Raw genomic sequence first — 20830 nt, forward strand, 5'->3', positions numbered from 1 at the left:
GGATTGAGTGTCATGTTTCAATCTCATATGTTCTGTAATTCTGAGTGTTCTGGTGAAGTGCCCACAGAACTGGCTTAACTTGAGTCAAAATAAGGTTCTTTCCAAGTTTTATCAAACAAATACTTACTGAAACTCTTTAGAACCCTGGCTGGTTAATTCAAAAGCTTTGCGTCTTTCAAATACTTCAGGCACTGTTATTACATTAGAAATGGTTACTACTGAGGAGGATGGGAAAAAATGCTCTATATCCCATTAGTGACCCCATTCCCCTCCCAAATTATAACTGGATTTTTGGAATCTGGAATCATTGGGTACTTTCTCATCTAAGCAGCCTGTTCAAAATTGTGGAGTCTTCAACTAAACTCCTTTGGACTAATACTCCTATTCTGGGCCTCCTGCTATTCTTCAAGAATCATTATAATCGACCCAGCAATGGTATTTATTGAGCATCTACTGTGTGCAGAGCACTGTACTAAGCACTTGGAAAAATACAGTCCAATAGAATAAGTAGACACGATCCCTGCCCACAAAGAGCTTACAGATTAGAGGAGGCACTTAGTGACAGAATCAAACAGTTAATCAATCAATCATATTTATTGAGCACTTACTGTGTGCAAAGCATAGAAATTGATTGATTAGAAATCCTGGTCACCTTCCCAGGAGTTTGGGGTAACCGAACGCATCCTTGCTGAGGAAAGAACAGAATTTTGTCCTGATCTCTGGACCCTAGGTTGTAAGATCCTTGAGAGCAGGGATAATTATCTTTCAACTCTATTGTAATAATGTTGGTATTTGTTAAGCTCTTACTATGTGCAGAGCACTGTTCTAAGCGCTGGGGTAGATACAGGATAATCAGGTTGTCCCACATGAGGCTCACAGTTAATCCCCATTTTACAGATGAGGTAACTGAGGCACAGAGAAGTGAAGTGACTTGCCCACAGTCACACAGCTGACAAGTGGCAGAGCCGGGAGTCAAACCCACGACCTCTGACTCCGAAGCCCAGGCTCTTTCCACTGAGCCACGCTGCTTCACCTATAATAGTCTCCCAAATGCTTAGGACAGTGCTTTGCTCAGTAAACACCATTGACAGATTGATCAGGTCTATATGGAGAAGGGTGATGAAGAGGGAAAGTTTTACTGGAGAGAGGAAGAGGCAGAGCTCTAATGAAGATCCAATTATTTTTAAAATATTTGTTAAGCACTTACTTTGTTCCCAGGCACTGTATACTAAGAGTTGGGTTAAACCCAAGTTAATCAGGTTGTACCTGGTGCTCACTATCTTAATCCTCATTTTCCAGACGAGGTAACAGAGGAACAGAGAAGTGAATTGACTCGCCCAAGGTCACATAGCAGGCCAGTGGCAGAGCCAGCATTAGAACCCACGTCTCCAGTTAATTTTCCTGTCACGAGGCAGCTGCGTTCTTGCAGAACATTAAAATAAGGAAACATCCCATTTCAGCAGTCACCTTGCATAATACACCATGACCAATGTCATGGCGATGGGCAACCATTTCTTCCTACACTGCCACCACATTGCATTCAGGCAGATGCTTGATGTCGGAAGAAAATTCCCTAATTCCACCACTGAGCTGTAGACAAAGCACATACTGAAAACACACCCTCTGGAGGAAATTTCCTATCCTTCCATTTTGGTATTGAACCATTAGATCCCAGAAGACCCTCCCAAACATGGATATATAGAGCCAAGTTCTCTTCCTAGGTCACTCTTAATTATTTCCACTGAGTTAAAGTTCCAAAGCCAAACAACATTATTCTATTACAGAATAGTATGAAGTTAGTAATGCAAATTTTCTGCCAAAATATTCAGTTTTCTCCCCTGCTCCTCAGAAACAGCGATGACTGCACTGCTTAGCTTCTCATGGACAGAGACCAGGTCTACCAACTCAGTTGTACTCTCCCAAGCACTTAGTACAGTGCTCTGCATACAGTAAGCACTCAGTAAATACGCTGATTGAGAAAAAAAGGATAGGTAACAGTTTCTTCAATCCTGTTTTTTCAAAGAGGTAAAATGAATCTTTTATGAGGAAAAAACATTATTATGCAAAAGTTCATTTTTCCAAATGGACTATCAGCTCATGCTCTAGACTGTAAGCTTGTCGTGGGCAGGGAATGTGTCTGCCAACTCTTTTGTGTTGTTTGCTCCCAAGCGCTTGGTACAGTGCTCAGCACACAGTAAGCATTCAATGAAATACCATTGAAAGGTTACAGATTAGTTGGATTAATTAGCCAATATCTCTTTACTTGTCTTCCCTCTTAAATGCCTCTAAAACCATTTCTCGGACCACATTTAAGAGCATGTATTTTGCCTCTAGTTAACTGTATGCATGAGCTCAAGTACAGACTTGGTTTTCCTAACATGCCCTTGTTGACATAGAGGTACTATTAAACCACATAGGAGAAATGTCACCATGACACATGATTTTTTGCCCTATTTATCGGGTTGGCCATTGAAATTGGTAGGAGGTCTATTAATTGCTCAGGGATTCTTGGGTACAATTAATCGGATCTGGCATTAATTTGGGAGCCTCAGTGTTGCGCTCTAATTCTGCCTTCCCTAAATTTTTGGTCTTGGACTGCTACATCACTCCCTCTTTTATCCCTGTCCATCCCTTCCCCATTTTGGAGAAGAAACAATGGGAAAGGATTTGTGGACATGAAATTTGATCCTTTCAGGTCTTTATTCCAACCTTCCAAATCTCATATTGCCAATAGAGGTCTTATTTCCTTCTCCTAATGTTCAAAATGATCTGCCCTTTTATGAACGCCTTGAGAATATCCTACAAAGCTAACAGTGATGGACCAGATGCCTCATTCAATTCCAAATAGAAGGAAATCTGTTGTCTCAAATAATCCCTAAATTCAGACACTTTCAGACAGCTATTATCAAGAGACCACATTCTAAGAGCAGATGTGTTATTGAGGCTGAGAAATGTTATGAGGACTTCGTGATCTGACAAACGAATTGAGTCGATCCAACAATCCAACATTTCTTCTTTTAATAGATCAGAAACCATTTCGTGGAGACAAATTGAATGGAATCGATCAATCATATTTATTGAGCACTTACGGTGTGCAGAGCACTGTATTAAGCACTTTGGAGACTATAGTATGACAATATAACAGACACATTCCCTGCCCCAAATGAGTTTACAGTGCAGAGGAATCTATAGGACCCATTTGCTGTTACCCATTCTTTGCACAGATCTCCCCCAAATTACAAGGAATGATCTCCTTTTCACGTCTTCCAATTAATGATCCAAATAGCAGACTCTCACCCAAATCCAATCCAAATCCTGCAGCTATAGGTAGACCTAGATCTTCAGGAAGGTACTGAAACAAATAAATCCTTCAGGCATCCCATTTAACTGGTCTGCGTGAAAGATCTTTCTCACTTAGGATAGCCATTCCCTTTCTTACTAGAGGACAGAAAAGTGATTATCTGAAAATTCTGCTGATCGCCCAGATTTTCTCTCTCTTTTGTCTGAACAGGAGTTACTGCTGATCCTCATTTTGCAAGGTGTGAAAAAGTCCTTTACTCTTTGGCTAATAAATTCTTCTAATTGGATAGAGTGAATGCTGTCACCTGTAACTATCACAAGCACCAACTGCACAATCCAGGAACAAAAAATATTATTCCTCTGCCCTTGCAAACTGCTTGTTGTTTAGTGGTTGTGGTTTTCCCTTAAAAACTAAACAAAAAAAAAACCTAATCTGCTCTGAGCATTTAGCTAATCTCATTATTGTCAAAGAAATGAAAATTCAGACCTAAGCAAAAACCAATCACCAGAAATAATGCTGATAGCCCCTTTAGCATGCTTGGGACCAACTTTACACCTAAGGAAACTGGTATTTCACCTTGGAAATAATGGACATAAGCACACCCAGAGGCCTGCATAAGTCTACTTCTTCTGCTGTACTTTCCCAAGCACTCAGTACAGTGTGATCCACCCAGTAGGCACTCAGTAAATACCATTACTACTCTTCTATTCTAATCTTGACCTAATTCCCTTTAATCTCTCACATCAGATCTCCTATTTGCACAATATTCATTCATTCTTATTTCTTGAGCGTTTTTTGTGTGCAAAGTACTATACTAAAACCTTGACAATAGAAACCTTGGTTTGAAATTCTGGTAAGTGGAGAAACTAGTGATAACTGTGGTATTTAAACGCTTACTACATGCCAAGTACTATGCTAAATGCTGGATATGAAACAATCAGGTAGGACACCATCTCTGGAATACACATTCTAAAGGGTTTGAGAGAGCAACTTAATCCCCATTTCACATGTGAGGAAATGTGAGGCCCGGGGAAGTTAAGTGACTTGCCCAAAGCAGGTAAGTGACAGAGTCAGGATTAGAACCCAGGTCTTCTGACTCTCAATCTTTGTGTACTTTCCACTAGAGAAGCAGCATGGTGTAGTGGATAGAGCACGGGCTGGGAGTCAGAAGGACCTGGGTTCTAAGCCCAGCTCTGCCACTTATCTGAAATGTGACCTTGGGCAAATCACTTTACTTCTCTGTGCCTCAGTTACCTCATCTGCATCTGTAAAATGGGGATTAAGATTGTGAGCCCCATGTGGGACAGGGACTGTCCCCAACCCGATTTGCTTGTATTTACCCCAGTGCTTAGTACAGTGCCTGGCACATAGCAAGCACTTAACAGATACCATAATAATAATAATTATTATTAATAAACCACACTGCTTCTCAATTTACTTTCTATCATTAGGACATATTAGCTTTTTTTCTTTGTAGTGAAAACCCCTGCTGAATTTGAAAGTAAATATTGTTCCATTAATGGTAATAATGAAAAATTTTATATCAAGTCTGTGGACTTATATGGAGAATGAAACCAAAGAGCAGGGATAGTTTTTAACTTAAAAAGACAGTGGCAGACAGAAGACAAACCCCCTGACTTTGCAAGTAAAACCAACTCTTCAGCAGGAATGATATCCTGAAAATATAAGTTCTCTCCTTGGTGCTTTTAGTCTTCTTCAGTTTTGACAGTGTAAGGTCATTTTAGGTTAACTCACCACCTTCCACTTGGCTTTAACTAGGGAGACCTGGCCAAACATTTTCACACGATCTGAGCTATTGTTGCTAATGAATTATTAATAGGGAAATAATTAATACAGCAATTTAGTGGCATGAATCATGTCTTGGTGAGGCTATTCTCATGAGGGCTTTGGTTGTGTTTTCTTCTCTCCTTTCATTCAGAAGAGCATAGGTATGTGACAGGGGTCCTGATTGCCCAAGGGGTGTTTGACTGGATTACAGCTCGTTGTGGGCAGGGAACTTGCCTACCTACTCTGCTATTTTGTACTCTCCCAAGTGCTTAGAACAGTGCTTACTGTGTGCAAAGCCCTGTACTAAGCACTTGGGAGAGTACAATATAACAATATAAGGGATAGGACTAAGTGCATGAGTGAGAGAGTAGGAGGGAAAATAGGATTGATTGATTACAGGAGTGCCTCTTTAGCCAGCCAAATCCCACCCCAAGGCTTACATTTTGTCTACCCCTCCAGGCAACGGGAGCGTGAATCCTGTATCAACCGATGGTATTTATTGAGTGCTTACTGTGTGCAGAGCTCGGTACTAAGCACTTAGGAAAGTACAATATAACAGAGTTGGTAGACAAGTTCCTTGCCCACAATGAGCTTACAGTCCAGAGGGCTGTACCGAGAGTTTGGGAGACTACAACATAAAGAGTCATTAGACACCTGCTCCCAACAAACTTAGTCTATTGATATTTATATTGCTATAAGTTTCATACATCGATATTAATAATAATAATGGCATTTGTTAAGTGCTTACTATGTGCCAAACACTGTTCTAAGCACTGGGATAGATACAAGATAATCAGGTTGGATGCAGTCCCTGTCCCACATGGGGCTCACAGTCCCATTTTACAGATGAGGTCACTGAGGCACAAAGAAGTGAAGTGACTTGTCCAAGGTCACACAGCAGTGATGTGGCAGACGTGGGATTAGAACCCAGGTCTTCTGGCTCCCAGGCACAAGCTCTTTCACTAGACCATGCTGCTTCCCTGTATTTATTACCCTGTATTTATATGACTATCCATAAATAAGTGATGGTCATGTACATAGCAGGCTTTCCTCATGGGCTGGGCTTCCTCTCTCCTCTGTTGGGAAGATCTTTGAGGGGGAGGGGGTTGACATTGTTTCAGATCCTGATGATTGGGAATGGTCTTTGTTCTGACTCACCATCATCCCCTGAAAGACCATGTGACCCAAGGAGTTCATTTTCAAAGGCAAACGAGAAGCTTGAGTAAATGTCAGACGGAACCGTGAGATTAAAAACCTGGGTCCGATTATGAAAATACACTCCAAATGTTTCTTTTCTGTTCGTGCTCTCCAAAGGCGAGTTACCAAGGGCTGGGTAAGGGCAGGACTTATATTTCATTCCCTGATTCGTGACTCACCTGTGGAACAATGCTTTGAAAAACTTGTCATTTCTTTTTTACCTGTATGCACGCAAATGAAATACTAATCCTTTGTGGAGCTACCTCTTTGGAGTGTTTGGAGAATTGATCAATCAAATGTATTGGGTTGTTGTTTTTTTTATGGTCTTTGTTAAGTGCTCACTATGTGCCAGGCACTGTTGTAAGCACTGGGGTAGATAAAAGCTCATCAGGATGGACATAGTCCCTATCCCACATGGGGCTCACGGTCTTAATCCCCATTTTAGAGATGAGGTAACCGAGGCACAGAGAAGTGATGTGATTTGCCACTCTCACACAGCAGACAAGTGGCAGAGCCAGGATTAGAACCCTGGTCCTTCTGATTCTCAGACCTTTGTTCTACCCACTGGGCCACACTACTTCCCCTAATGTCCCGCTAATAGATCCAAAAGTGAATTAATATTAATTATGGTATTTATTTAATGCCTCCTGTACACTAAGAGCTAGGTAAGATTCACATAATCAGATTGGACGCTGTCCTCATCCAGTCTATTTCAGAGCTTAGTATAGTGCCTTAGTATGTGCTTAACAAATGCCTTTAAAAAAAAAAGTGGGGCTTTCAGTCTGCATGGTAGAAAGGGCAGGTATCTTATCCCTGTTTTCCAGATGAAGAAACCAAGGCTCAGAAAGGTAAAGTGCCTTGCCCAAGGTCAAACAGCAGGTCAGTGGCCGAGCTGGGATTGATGCTATATTTGATCCAACTTTGTGTATTTCCTATTACTATCATCTTGCTGATAGCCAGTAACAGGACATGGGAAAGTTAGGAAATGAAGAGTGATCAGTGATAAGTCTCTGTAACTTCTCTACCATGGATATGATCATTAGGCAGGGTGAGACTGAAAGGATCTCTGTGAAACAGATAGGCAGAAGTCAGAATTTAGGGGTTTTCTTTGGTATTTTTGTTTTTGACTGGCACCCAGCATTTTACTAGTTCTCAATCAAATACAAAATGGAGTTGTGCTAGTTAATCTCCTATCTGAGACTGAACAGTTTTCTAGACAGCTGGATTTCATCTTCTAAATAATTTCACATAATGAGGAAAATTTCTGAGGAGAATTATTTGAGGAGTAATAAGGTCCGATTAAAGGTACATATGTGAAAATCCACAAAATTTGGTAATATTTTGGGGTGCAGTGTAATCTTGGGCAAATCACTCAACTTCTCTGTGCCTCAGTTTTCTTATCAGTAAAATGGGGATTCAATGCCTATTCTCCCTCTTATAATAAGCTGGGAACCCCATTTGGGACCAAAGCCTGATACTACCCCAGCGCTTAGTTAAGTGCTTGGCACATAGTTCACACTTAACAAATACCAGTATTTTTATTATTAAGTCTTCTTTAGATTGACATTCTAATTCTGAGATTCCGACCCTTTGATCTAACAGGACCCTTATTTAGAAGCAGATTCGATTTGTTTGACAGGACTTGTTCTTTACAAAGTACAGAGGCCACGGATCTCTTCTACATGTTCAAAATTTATTTTTTGACTACGGTCTGGTATTTTTCAGATTATAGGAGTTAATTTAGATAGTCAGCACTGTTATTTTAAAATGAATTCAGGAGCCCGTCTTGGCCTTACTGAAGGGATGTGGCTCATGAGCCCAGGTCATTTTCCAGGCCCAGACTCACAAGTCAGCTCTTTCTAGATCCTTCTAGACCTTTCTAGATGTTTCTGCTCTAAAGGAGACCATTATAGCAGTTGTATACAGAAGGCTAAAAAGTATTATTCCTAAGCAACTCTGCACATAGTAAGTGCTCAATAAATATTATTGAATGAATTGAATGGATGAAGGAACTCTTACTCGGTACTTCACTGAAGCAACTCATTCATTCATTCAGTCGTATTTATTGAGCGCTTACTGTGTAGAGAGCACAGTACTAAGAGCTTGGGAGAGTCTAATACAACAGAATTGGTAGACACTTTCCCTGCCCACAAGGAGCTTAGACTAGAGTCTAGATTCTTATCTCATTCCTAGGGAAAGTCTTCTGATTTTTGTGGGCTAAGTCTGTGTCGATTCTAATTATGCCACCTTATGACAAGGGTAAAAATTGTTTAAATTCTCCTTTGCCAAGTTTCCAACCAGTAATAGTATAGTAATAATAATAATAATGCTCAACAAATAGCATTACTAGAGCTGTTGCTATTACTGAGCTATTTGTTGAGCACTTACTATATGCCAAGCACTGTACTAAGTGCTGGGGCAGATAAAAAATAATCCAGTCCACATGGAGCTAACGGTCTCAGTAGGAGGGACAACAGGTATTGAATCTCCATTTTGCAGATGCGGGAACTGAGGCACAGAGAAGTTAAGTGACTTGCCCAAGGGCACAAGGTATGCAAGTGGCAGATCCGGGATTGGAAGCCAGGGTTTCTGGGTCCCAGGCCTGTGCTCTTTCCACTAAGCCACGCTGCTTCCCAGTAGTTCTTTATATTAGTAGTAACAGAGGTAAGGGTATTTATTGAGCACATCACTGGATTAAATGCACTGTGCTAAGTGCTTGGGATGTTGCAAGAACAAACATCCAAAGGCTTAGAGATTGCAGCATTCTAACCCTGTCTGAGCCCTGTAGCAATTTATCTGTAATTTATTTATTTATATTAATATAACAATATAATAATATGTTTATATTAATGTCTGTCTCTGGACTGCAATCTCTGGACTGCAAGCCATTGTGTGCAGGGAGTGAGTCTATTTATTGTTCTATTGCACTCTCCCAAGCACTTAGCACAGTGCTCTGCACACAATAAGCGCTCAATTAATACAATTGAATGAATGAATGACTCTTTCTCTGAAGAGGAGGGATTTTTATACCCGCAAACTCATCTGCTCTCACAGGAACCTGGGCAAAGAGCAAACCCACATCTTCCCCATGAATTGCTTTGAGGTTGCAGCTTCACTGAATCACTAGGGTGGAGCAGAGAAGTTTTTCAGAGCACAGAGGAAGTTGTGGCCCTGGCTACCTGGACCTGCTTTGTACCAATGGGATGTTCATCATCAAGAAGAAATTCTTTCTCTGACCGCGGTCTTAAGAACTTGGAGGATTGAATGGGTGTACCCAGTGACTTCATTTTAATGATTAAAAGTTCCAGGTGTATTACATTCATTAGTAGTACTTAGAAACAGCATGGCCTAGCAGAAAGAGCCCGGGGCTGGGAGTCAGAGGAACTGGGTTCTAAACCAGACTCTGTCAATTACTTGCTGTGTGCCCTTGGACAAGTCACCTGGCTTCTCAGGGCCTCAATAACTTCATCTGTAAAATGGGGATTAAATCCTCCTCCTTCAAATTTAAACTGAGTCCCATGTGGGACAGGAATTGTGTCCAATCTGATTACCATGGGTCAAGCCCAGCACTTAGAACAGTGCTCGATACATAGTAAGAGCTTAATAAATACCACTGATTGATAAAAGACCTTAACAAAGACCATAAAAAAGAGAAAGAAACCAATACACCCATCCTTGTCTGGAAAGAGCAGAGCAAAAAGAAATCACTTCAAGTGACTCTCAGCCAAGAGACGGCCCCAAGCCAAACTAACCTCTCCATATTTCCAGGCAGGAACCCAGGCACAGCCTGGATTAGCAAGAAGTGAAAATTATTCTGTGCTGCATGGAAGACCACTGCTGGTTATGGTTATGTAACATAGACTATTTTTAAAGATAATACACTGAACAAAGTAATGATCCAGATTCCCCCATAGAGTTACAGAGGATGAGAATCTGGATCTATATATTTAGCTGCAGGCCATCTAACAAGTTCTTAGGCGAAACACATTATTTTGTTAGCACAGGATGAATAAATACTGCATTTGGAAACTAGCTATGTTCCCTCGTTCTCCTTTAAAATATGGCTGTTTCCATGGCAATAACATAATGTTCTAAACTGTGGAAGAGGGTTTGTTTGGAGGCTGTGGGTAGACGGGTTTGTTCGCGTGAGGACAGTGACCCCCTTCAAGACCCTCACCTGCAATGAAGATGGAAAATGGGGACCTAGCATAGCCTCTTCAAGCCCGGTGAAATAATGACGCATCAGAGAGAGGAATTCAGCAAAATGGGGGAGGGGGTGAAGAGAGGAAGAACCCAGAGCCTGGATCCCTTTAAGATGGGCAGAGGGAGGAGGAGATTTAGACTGGAAGCTCCTTGTGGACAGGGAACGTGACTACCAACTCTATTATATTATACTCTCCTAAGTGCTTACTGTGGTGCTCTGCACATAGTAAGTGCTCAATAAGTAGGATCGATTAATTAAGAAATTGGAATATTAGTGTTTACTAAGCACTGTATGAAGCACTTGACACTCGCCACTGATTTGGGGCAAAGTAGGGTTCTGAGTCACCCTCTCAGGATGGCACCTGGAAAGTTTCCAGTATTCTACCAATCCAGACTGCGGGAGGGAGAATCAGAGGCATACCTATTTCATTCCTAGCTTGGGCAGAAGCTAGCAAGTGGAAGGCCATCTGCTGCAAGTCAAAACTCACCTGTGCTGGGCAGCAGCGGCACAGGAGAGAGTCCAGGGTGGAGACTCGAGTTTACTGCATGGAAGAAGGTAATGGTAAACCACTTTTGTAATTTTAGCAAGAAAACTCTATGGATCCACTGCCAGAACGATTGCAGATGGAGGTGGGGTGTTCTGGGAGAGATGTGTCCATAGACTCGCTGTGGGTCAGAGACGACTCAATGGCCTAAGACAAGAGAAGGGTTGTGAGAGAAGTGTGGCCCAGTGGAAAGAGCACAGGCTGAGAGTTCTAATCCCGACCGTGCCACTTGCCTGCTGTGTGACTTCGGACAGGTCACATAACTTCTCTATGCCTCCATTTCCTCCTCTGCAAAATGGGGGACCCGATGCCTGTTCTCCTTCCCCCTTGGACTGTGAACCTTATGTGGGGCAGGGACTGTGTCTGATCTCATTGTGCTGCAGCCACCCCAGTGCTTGGCATATAGAAAGTGCTTAACACGTGCCACAGTTACTTTTATTCTTGTAATGACCTTGGGTACAAAGAATGCCCTCCAAACAAGTGTTGACTGAAGGGCAGGGGACTGAGTATTCCATGTGGGGAACTACTACAATAGAATAGTCCTCGATACCCAATTGGCTAGAAGAGAAGATGCATGAGGTTCCTGTTTTTCTTATTTAAATAATCCCCCCTCAGAGCTGTTCCTAAATCCCGGAAGTTGGTCTGAGAATGTAAAATCTCAACTCAGAGCATTCTCACCAAATCTCTCTCTCTCTCTGAAGTCCTTATCCCTTCTTCAGCCTGAACTTGTATTCTAGCTTCTCTTTTCTCTCCCAAGGTGTTCCAAGCACTGGTTCTTCCCAAATTCTCTACTTACTATGTACCAGGCACTGTATTAAGCGGTAAAATAGATAAAAGCTCCTCAGGTTGGACACAGTCCATGTCCCACATGGGGCACAGAAGTTTGAGATGGATGAAGACAATCTGCTCACCAGACAAGTCATTTTCCCTTCCTTCTGGGCTTGGTACCTAGTAAGGGCTTAACAGATACTGCCATTATTAGTATTGTTAGTTAATCAATCAGTCGTATTTACTGAATGCTCACTGTACTAAGTGCTTGGGAGAGTACTATATAACAGATTTGCTAATAATACTGGCCCTTGTTAAGCCCTTACTATGTGCCAAGCATTGTTCTAAGCACTAGAGTAGGTACAAACCAAATTGCACACAGTTCCTGTCCCACATAGGGCTCACGGTCTTAATCCCCAATTTACAGATGAGATAACTGAGGCATAGAGAAGTGAAGTGACTTGCCCAAGGTCACACCGCAAGCATGTGGCAGAGCCAGCATTAAAATCTAGATCCTGCTGACGCCCAGGCCCGAGCTCTATCCATTAAGCCACACTGATTCTCTGAATGGAAGGCTCATTCCCCGCCCACAGTGACATTACAGTCTAGAGGGGGAAGAGTTGCTGGTTTTTAATATTATTATCTTTTTTATCATTATTATTACTATTCCTAAAATAGGAAGGGAAGCAACAGGGATATTGCCATGATGCCACACAGATCTTAGAGCTCAAACGGAATGCTTCCTGAAAGATTCTAGCATGTAAACTAGACTGAGAAGCAGCGAGGCCTAGTGGAAAGAGCCCAAGCCTGGGAATCTGAGGGCCTGGGTTCTAATCCCAGCTCTGTCTCTTAACTGCTGTATGACCCTGGGCAAGTCACTTCACTTCCCAGTGCCTCAGTTCCCTCTGCAAAATGGGGATTCAATACCTAGTCTCCCTCCAACTTGGACTGTGAGCCCCATGTGGGAATTGATTACCTTGTATCTGCCCCAGCGCTTAATACAGTGCTTGGGACATAGTAAGCACACAGCAAATGCCACGATTATTGTTATTAATGTCCACCAAGGCGTCTCCACCAGGCCATCTCAGAGGCAGAGAATCAATCGGTTGTACTTCTGGAGCACTTACCAGGTGTAGAGAAAACAGAGTTGGTGGATACATTCCCTGCCCCTCATCTCTCTGACTCCCCACAATTCTCCGCAGATGTTCTTTCTGAAAAGCAAAGGGATTACTTTCAGGCCATGAAACTGGGTGGCGGATCCAATTCTTTAAATCATTTCTCCCCCGTCTCCACCTGAAGACCAGAGAGCAAGCGTGTGGCTGTTGAAATTGTCAGGGAGAGTAGAGATACTTCTCCCCTCTTTGGTCTCTGATGCCCTACATAAAAGAGAAGCACCCCCCTCCCTTATCCTGTTCTCCGATTGCTGCCAACACAGTAGAGATTAGAAGGATGAGGAGAAATCCACCCATGTGGGATCTGAAGTTTTATTAACAACAGCTGGTGGCCGTCTCCTTGTTTTTTTTCTCGAAAACTTATGCACCTCCTCTATGGCTTTCTTCAACTGGGTGGCAAAGGACAGGGCAGAAACGTGGCATATTTCCACTTCAGAAAAGACTCTTTATGCTTGAGGTGGCATCAGTAACCATTTCTCAGAAAACTCCAGAAAGGATGATTTCCTCTATTGAACACTGGAGTCAGTGGGCAAACAAATTGAGTAAAAGAAAACACCTGTGGAATATATAAAAACAATAATCTGTCCAAAATACATGTAGATAAATAAAAAGGAATAAAAATATGTGCTGCACATGTTAGACATGAATTCTTATTGTAATGTCGAGTGTGTTTATCATCAAGGGCGGAGTTTGAACATAGGGACTCCACATAACTGTCTGTTGAAAACAGTTGAACATCAAAAGGAAATCTGTCCCACACTCCCAACATAAAAATAAATTCTGGTAGATTTGCAGGCTCACTGAATCTTATCTGAGAAACAAAAATGTACAGCATTTTACGTTCAGCATGTGGGCATGATGATTGCTATGTCCCAAGCACTGTCCTAAGCCCTGAGCTACAGACAAGATAATCAGGTTGGACACAGTCCCTGTCCCTCACAGTCCAGGTAGGAGGGAGACCAGGAACTGACCACCCCCATTTTGCAGATGAGGAAATGGGGCACAGAGGAGTTAAGTAACTTACCCAATGACTCCCAGCAGGAAAGTGGTAGAGCAGGGATTAGAATCCAGGTCTTCTGAGCCCCAGGCTCTGTCCACTAGGCTATGCTGCTTTCCTACTAGTACACCGGATGGTAATTTTCAAATACTCTCAGCTCTCCTAAAACACAAGGGCTGTGTTCTTGTGACGGCACGTTAAAGGAAACTAACACTATAAGTTATACACCTAGATCACCATCCCATGGCTATCTACCCAGACAGACATGCATTACTGAAAGACCATTCCCAAAACTGGAGACCCTTAGAGAACAGTTTCCAACTATACCCTGTCCAGAGTGAATAGATATATCATATGTTATGAGAAGAATGAGTGTTCATTATAATCTTTTGTAGACTATATACTCAATGGTATTTATTCAATCACTCATTTAATCAATCATATTTATTGATCTCTTACCATGTGTCGAGCACTGAACTAAGCACTTGGGAGAGTAGAAAATAAAATGGACAAATGAATAAATAAAATCAATATCCTCTACTATGGGCCAGAGTAAAATAATTACTAATCCCAGAATCAAAATCACGTATATTTTAAAAAGGATCTGTAGTTTGTACCTGTATAAATACTAAGTCTGGATCCCAATGAGACTACATAGCACCTGAAATTTCATTCTGAATGGCTACCTTCAAAAATTTGTTAAGATGTCAGTAACCTTTTCAGATACTCCCTAGAAGAGGCCATGATTTTAATTTTAAGAATCGGGTGGTTTGGTCCCACAAAAATTAATTTCTTTGATTTCATTCAGACATCAGAAGGGATACCAATATGCTTTGGTAACAAATGTCTAAGAAATAATATAAAAAAATTGGCCTCTAGTTATGACCCTCATTTTGTTAGCAGGTTTACGTCTTGATAAATAGCCACCTGAAACATCAATAATATTAAAGCTATTCAGAGACCACCTTTCATATCGGTGGGAAAAGTCTTGATCAAACATTTTCTTTTGGACTAATTCCCTTTGATCAGAGAAGTTGGAAAAGGAAAAGAGTCTCTGGATCATAAATTAATGATCCTGTGTTAATTCAGATGTCCCCCGAAATTAATAAAGGAAAATAAAATGTGAAGTAGGTCGTTATCTAAATGGCCTTAACCCTAAAGGGAAATATTAAAATGTGCTTTTTCCCATTCATTGGAATGCTTTGTACTCTCATGACCCAACATGTAGCCTCCTAGAACCCAAGTGGCTCGATAATTCTTTCAAGACAGCCATTGTTCGAGAAACAAAGGACGAGATGAAGTGTCTTTGACACCGGCCGACCAAGCTCATTGCTTTTCCTGGGATCTTTTACCTCTTTGGATGAGGCTCTCTCATTGGCCACAGGAGGGTGTGGGTGGGGCCACTCAATCGATTAATCAATGGCATTTATAGAGCGCTTCCTGTGTGCAGAGTACTGAACTAAGCCCTCCACGCATGAGTCTCTCCACAGAGTGTTGAGATTTTTCCGAGGGTTGTCATGTGCCTTCTTTGGCCGGAGCCTGTGTCCTTTGAAAAGTTAAGGACTCGGTACAGAAAATTCTCCCAACAGTTAATCAATCAATAAAATTGATTATGGAGCCTACTGGATGGAGGACACTGTATTCAGCATTTGGAAAAGCATAATAGAATTAGTACACAGATCCCTGCCCTTAAGAAGCTTACAGTCTAGCAGGGGAAACTTGCAGTCTGTTTCACTCTAAATTAACTGTGTTATCCTGTCTTCTGAAAAAAAACCTAAACCTGTAGATCAGACCTAGTTGAGGCAGCCTTGGGGATGATGAATCCAGCATTTCCAAAGGATTTCAAAGTGGGAGCCAGCAAAGGGAAGCAGCATGGTCCGGTAGAGAAAGTGTGGGCTTGGGAGCCAGAGGACCTGGGTTCTAATCCCGACTCTGCCACTTGTCTGCTGGGTGACCTTGGGCAAGTAACTTCACTTCTCGATGCCTCAGTTACCTTATCTGTAAAATGAGGATTAAGACTATGAGCCCCAACGTGATTAGCTTGTATCTATCTCAGCAGCTAGTACAGTGCTTGCACATAGTGTTCAACATATCTCAAAAAAACCCCCAAAACCCCGGAGTATACTATTTTGAATGTCTAGAATAATAGGAGATAAGTATTACAGTAGAAATGTTTGCTCAGAATTGAGTCCATTTGATTTATGAGACTATTTGTCCTGGAGATCCAGTTTGGACTTTAAGGCACTGTCCACTGATGCTCAGAAACAGCAGCTTAATTCCTGCAAAAGCTTTTTTTTTTTTTCCTTGGCTTAAAGACATAACCTCAGGCTTCAGACTTTTCCAAAGGCTGGTGTAGTAGGGACAGTTATTATTATTGTCATTATTAAATATATATATATTAAGTATTTACTACATACCAAGCACTGTTCCAAGCACTGGGGTAGATACAAGTCAATCAGATCAAACACAGTCACTGTCCCTAGGGGCTCATAATCTAAGTAGGAGTAAGAACATACATTGTATTCCCATTTTACAGATAGAGAAGCTGAGGCCCAAAGAAATTAAGCGACTCGCCCGAGGTCCCCAGCAGGTAACTGAGCAGAGATTAGAACCCAGGTCCTCCGACTCCAAGCTCATGTTCTTTTCACTAGGCCTCGCTGCTCCTCATGAGAGCTGAACAGAACTCAGGATAAGACTGGCATTCAGAGAACCAATCCCAGTCTGTATTCAACCTAAGCATCTTTCTTTTGACTTTATTTCTTGGTTAGGAAGAGAAGTAGAAGAAGACTCTTTCAGAAGGCTCCTCAGTGACAGTATGGCAGCTGCTTTGATTCGTTTTTTTTCTTCAGCTGACCTGGTAGCAGGCACCCAGCTGTTGTCTCGCCCTTTAAAGTCCTGACACCTAAAGTCTGTTTCTTTTTCTTCATTTTAAAACAAAAACTTGCCACGTAAACCGTCGGAAAGAGATGAGCAGAAGCACTGGGAAAAGGGTAAAATGGCTAAAAAAAACATGTCCTTTCTCCCCCCTCCCTGGGAACACTTGCTCTAAACTCTCCACGGGTTTTCAGTCTTGCCACAAACCTTACCGTTCCCACCGCCCTGTTTGCCTAGTTCCCACTAAATGGAATCCAAATCAAGTAGTCCTGGGAGCAAACCGCAAGGCTTCCCAGCCCCCTGGTTCCCTCCGTCTGTTCAGGGAAAGGAAATTCAGGGAATTTGGAGGTGAGAGGCCTACTTCCAAGTATGAAATTGCCACACAGAAAACCCCAGCCGTGAAGGTCGGTTACAAGCTCGGAAAATCCAGTTTAAATAGATGTAAGCTCGTTGCGGGCAGAGAACGTGTCTACCGACTGTTATATTGTACTCTCCCAAACGCTTAGTACACAGTAAGCACACAACAAATGCAACTGATCGATTAATTGTTAGAAACACCAACCTGCTGCAGCAGATGGACACTGACCAGTCTGAATTAGAGGTTGGAGGAAGGGGCAAATTAAAATCAGTTCCACAGTATCCACTAGGGGGTGCCAGGTCTCAGGTAAGCAGCATGGGAAGCAGAGTGGTCCAATGGCTAGAGCTCGAGGTCAGAAGGACCTGAGTTCTAATTCCAACTCTCATTTGTCTGCTGTGTGACCTTGGGTAAATCAATTCACTTTTCTGTGCCTCAGTTTATTATTACTATTAAGTGCCATCGAGTCGTTTCCGATTCATGAGAAGCATTCAGAGAAGCAGCGTGGCTCAGTGGAAAGAGACCGGGCTTGGGAGTCAGAGGTCATGGGTTCTAATCCCGGCTCCGCCACTCGTCAGCTGGGTGACTATGGGCAAGTCACTTCACTTCTCTGTGCCTCAGTTACCTCATCTGTAAAATAGGGATGAAGATCGTGAGCCTCGCGAGGGACAACCTGATGACCCTGTATCTCCCCCAGCGCTTAGAACAGTGCTCTGCACATAGTAAGCGCTTAACAAATACCAACATTATTATTCATAATGTCTCTATGGATGTAATTCCTCCAGAAAGTCCTGTCCTCTGCCATAATCCGCAACCTTTCTAATGGTTCTTCTGTTATCGTTATTATGGTCTCTATCCATCTAGCTGCCAGTCTACCTCTTCCACGTTTTCCCTGGACTTTTCCTAGCAATAGTGTCTTCTCCAGAGAATTAGTCATCCTGATTATGTATCCAAAATATGCTAATCTAAGTCATTTGGCCTTCCAAGGACCACTTTGGTTTAATTTGCTCCCAAATCCATATGTTGTTTTTTGGGCATTCTCATCTGTAAAATGGGGATTAAGACTGTGAGGCCCTAAAGGGGCATGGACTGTGTCCAACCTGATCACCTTGTTTCTGCTCCAGCACTTAGAATAAGGCGAGGCACAGAGTAAGCACTTAGATACCATTATTTTTTTTTAAAAAAAAAGGTATGTTCTCTGGAGGGATTCCTGGGGGGTGTTTTGGGACTGATGTGTGCCCTGGGGGAAACTGCAGAGTTAATCTCTCTCCTTTTCTTTCATTCATTCCTTCATTAGATCATATTTATGGAGCATGTACTGTATGCAGAGTACTGTACTAACCACTGGGAAAGTACAATTCAGCAATAAAGAGAGACAATCCCTGCCCACAGTGGGCTTATAGTCTAGAAGGAAGGGACAGAGATCAAAACAAGTAAACAGGCATCAATAGCACTCTTCTAAGCCCCCCGACTGCCCCACCCCCAAAGACTTCCTCCCACTTCTTGTTAGACCTCCCGCAATCCCAACGGAGTCCTCTCATTTCAGTCACTTAATCCTGTTTCCACTCTCCCACCTCATGCTCACCTTTTTATGGTATTTGTTAAGCACTTACTACATGCCAGGCACTGTACTAACTAATCAGGTTGGACACAGTCCCTGTCCCACATGAGGCTCACAGTCTTAATCTCTGTTTTACAGATGAGGTAACAGAGAAGTTAAGTGACTTGCCCAAGAACACACAGAAGACAAGTAATGGAGCCAGGAGTAAAACCCAGGTCCTTCCGACTCCCAGCAGTGGCAAACAGAATTTTTGCATCTCAAACCTACCTCCCCGCAACCCCCAGGCTTATTTCCTGGGTCTGCCTCATCCTTGTTTCTGAAATGGGTTTGAAGGTGGGAGCTAGGTCGAACCCTACCGAAGGCCTAAGGGCGGATGCCCTCCCTTCTGCCCATTTCGTGGCTCTAAATAGTCCCCTGACTCCCAGCAACTGGAGGCAAACACTCAATCCACCAGAGCCCAGGGAGGCTGGAACATCTGTGAAGCTCTTGAAGAAATGAATAGAGCCAGCTGCCTCAGTGCTAATAGGTAGGAGAATCTGGGGGTGGGGAAGGGAATCAGCAGGGCTTGGGGGAGTCAGCTTAGAGTTGAAGAGTCAATAGCAGGATAGGAGGGTGGAAGCAAGAATTGGGGGAGCCAAGGGGAATGAGGGAAGGAAACACAGCCCCCGCTGGTGAAAAAAATTCCAGCCGTTTGCCATCCAGGATGAAGGAGGAGAAGCTTCCCATGGCTGCAATCGGGTCTGAGTGTCATTTAACTCGCAACGCTAGAACGCCTGACATTCGAATGCTCACGGATCTGCTTTTAGATTATTTAAAATTAGATGCTCCATTTTATTAAAGACTTGTGACAGAACTCCGGAAAGGTCCCCATTGCACTCAGATGTCCAGAAAGCGGCAAGTTCATCTTTAATAATGTAGCACAATAGCAATCGCTCACAGTGGGGAAAGAGAGCTCCCAAAGCTATGCTTTTTCAAGATTGGAAATCCATCTGATGAGGGATTTCAAGGCGGGAAACAAGATCCGGGGAGTGATCTAGCAGAGCACAGGATATGAGAGAGAAGGTACGGGAGTCGGGGAGGAAAGAAAGGAATAAGGGAAGGAGGGAAGGAAAGAGGGAAGAAGAAGGAAAGTGGGGAGGGGTAGTAAGGGAGGGAGAGAGAGAAAAAGAGAGGGAAGGAAGAAAGAAGAGAAAGAGAGAGAAAGTAAGTGAAGAAAGGAGAAGAAGGGAAAAATAAAGATGGGATAGAGGGCGGGAGGGAAGGAGAAGGGGGAGAGGAAGGGGAAAAGAAAGAGAAAGGGAGAGAGAAAGAAAGGGAGGAACCGAGAGAGAGAGGGAGAAGGGAAGAAAAGAAGGAAGGGTTGGTAGGGAAGAAGGAAGGGACAAGCTATCACATTCACATTGCCATGACCTTTCGACTCTCTAACCACCGCCGGAACGCTGGATGCTGTACAAAAACTCAGGACTGGGTTCTCAGTCGAAACAACCAATCTCTCAGCTGACTCTCCATCATCCTCGTCCCCCAGAGTCCCCTGGGAACTTTCTGTCTTATTCCCAGGTCATTTGTTGGTCTCATCAGAATCACTCCATCCCTCCCACACTTTAAGATGTTTACCCTGTAAGCTGAATTTTTCAATAAAATGTTCCCTAGACCTCGTTGGTGTGAGCTCAAGTCAGCACTTTTGGTGTGGCGGCTGAGGAATCTCTCTGCTATTTTGTTTATCCTGAGTGCAAGTCAGGCTCGGGCTGCTACTGTTTTTCCATTTTGCCAAATGAAGGGGAGCGGAGGTGTGGGGGCTGGGTGGGGGGCTGGCTTCTGGAACACGTCTTTTTGCTGACTTCTTGGGTGAAGGTGACGAGCAGCGGTTACACACACACACACACACACACACATGCACACAACACACACACACACACACCTCAACCTGCCTCTTCCTTAGTTACCATGGCAGTGAACACAAGGACCCTCTGAGGAGCACAAGGACTTTCGCTGATTGAAACTAGGACAATGGGGAAGTCTGTTTTCTTGACCCATTGCAGGAAATCCTGTCCAACCTTCTCAGGAATGAA

The 20830-nt window shown here is 42.9% G+C and overlaps 1 long non-coding RNA gene across 1 annotated transcript in view; it reads right to left on the bottom strand.

The window, feature by feature from the left end:
- Positions 1–12935: 12935 nt before the first annotated feature.
- The window catches only part of LOC114805754, a 33113-nt gene continuing 25218 nt past the window's right edge, over positions 12936–20830 (bottom strand). Inside the window, exon 3 of the long non-coding RNA XR_003753777.2 lies at positions 12936–13013. This is a non-coding gene — a long non-coding RNA (uncharacterized LOC114805754). The remainder of the gene's footprint in view (positions 13014–20830) is intronic.

Source organism: Ornithorhynchus anatinus, chromosome 19 (genome assembly GCF_004115215.2).
Source record: "Ornithorhynchus anatinus isolate Pmale09 chromosome 19, mOrnAna1.pri.v4, whole genome shotgun sequence".
In the NCBI taxonomy this organism is placed as follows: Eukaryota; Metazoa; Chordata; class Mammalia; order Monotremata; family Ornithorhynchidae; genus Ornithorhynchus; species Ornithorhynchus anatinus.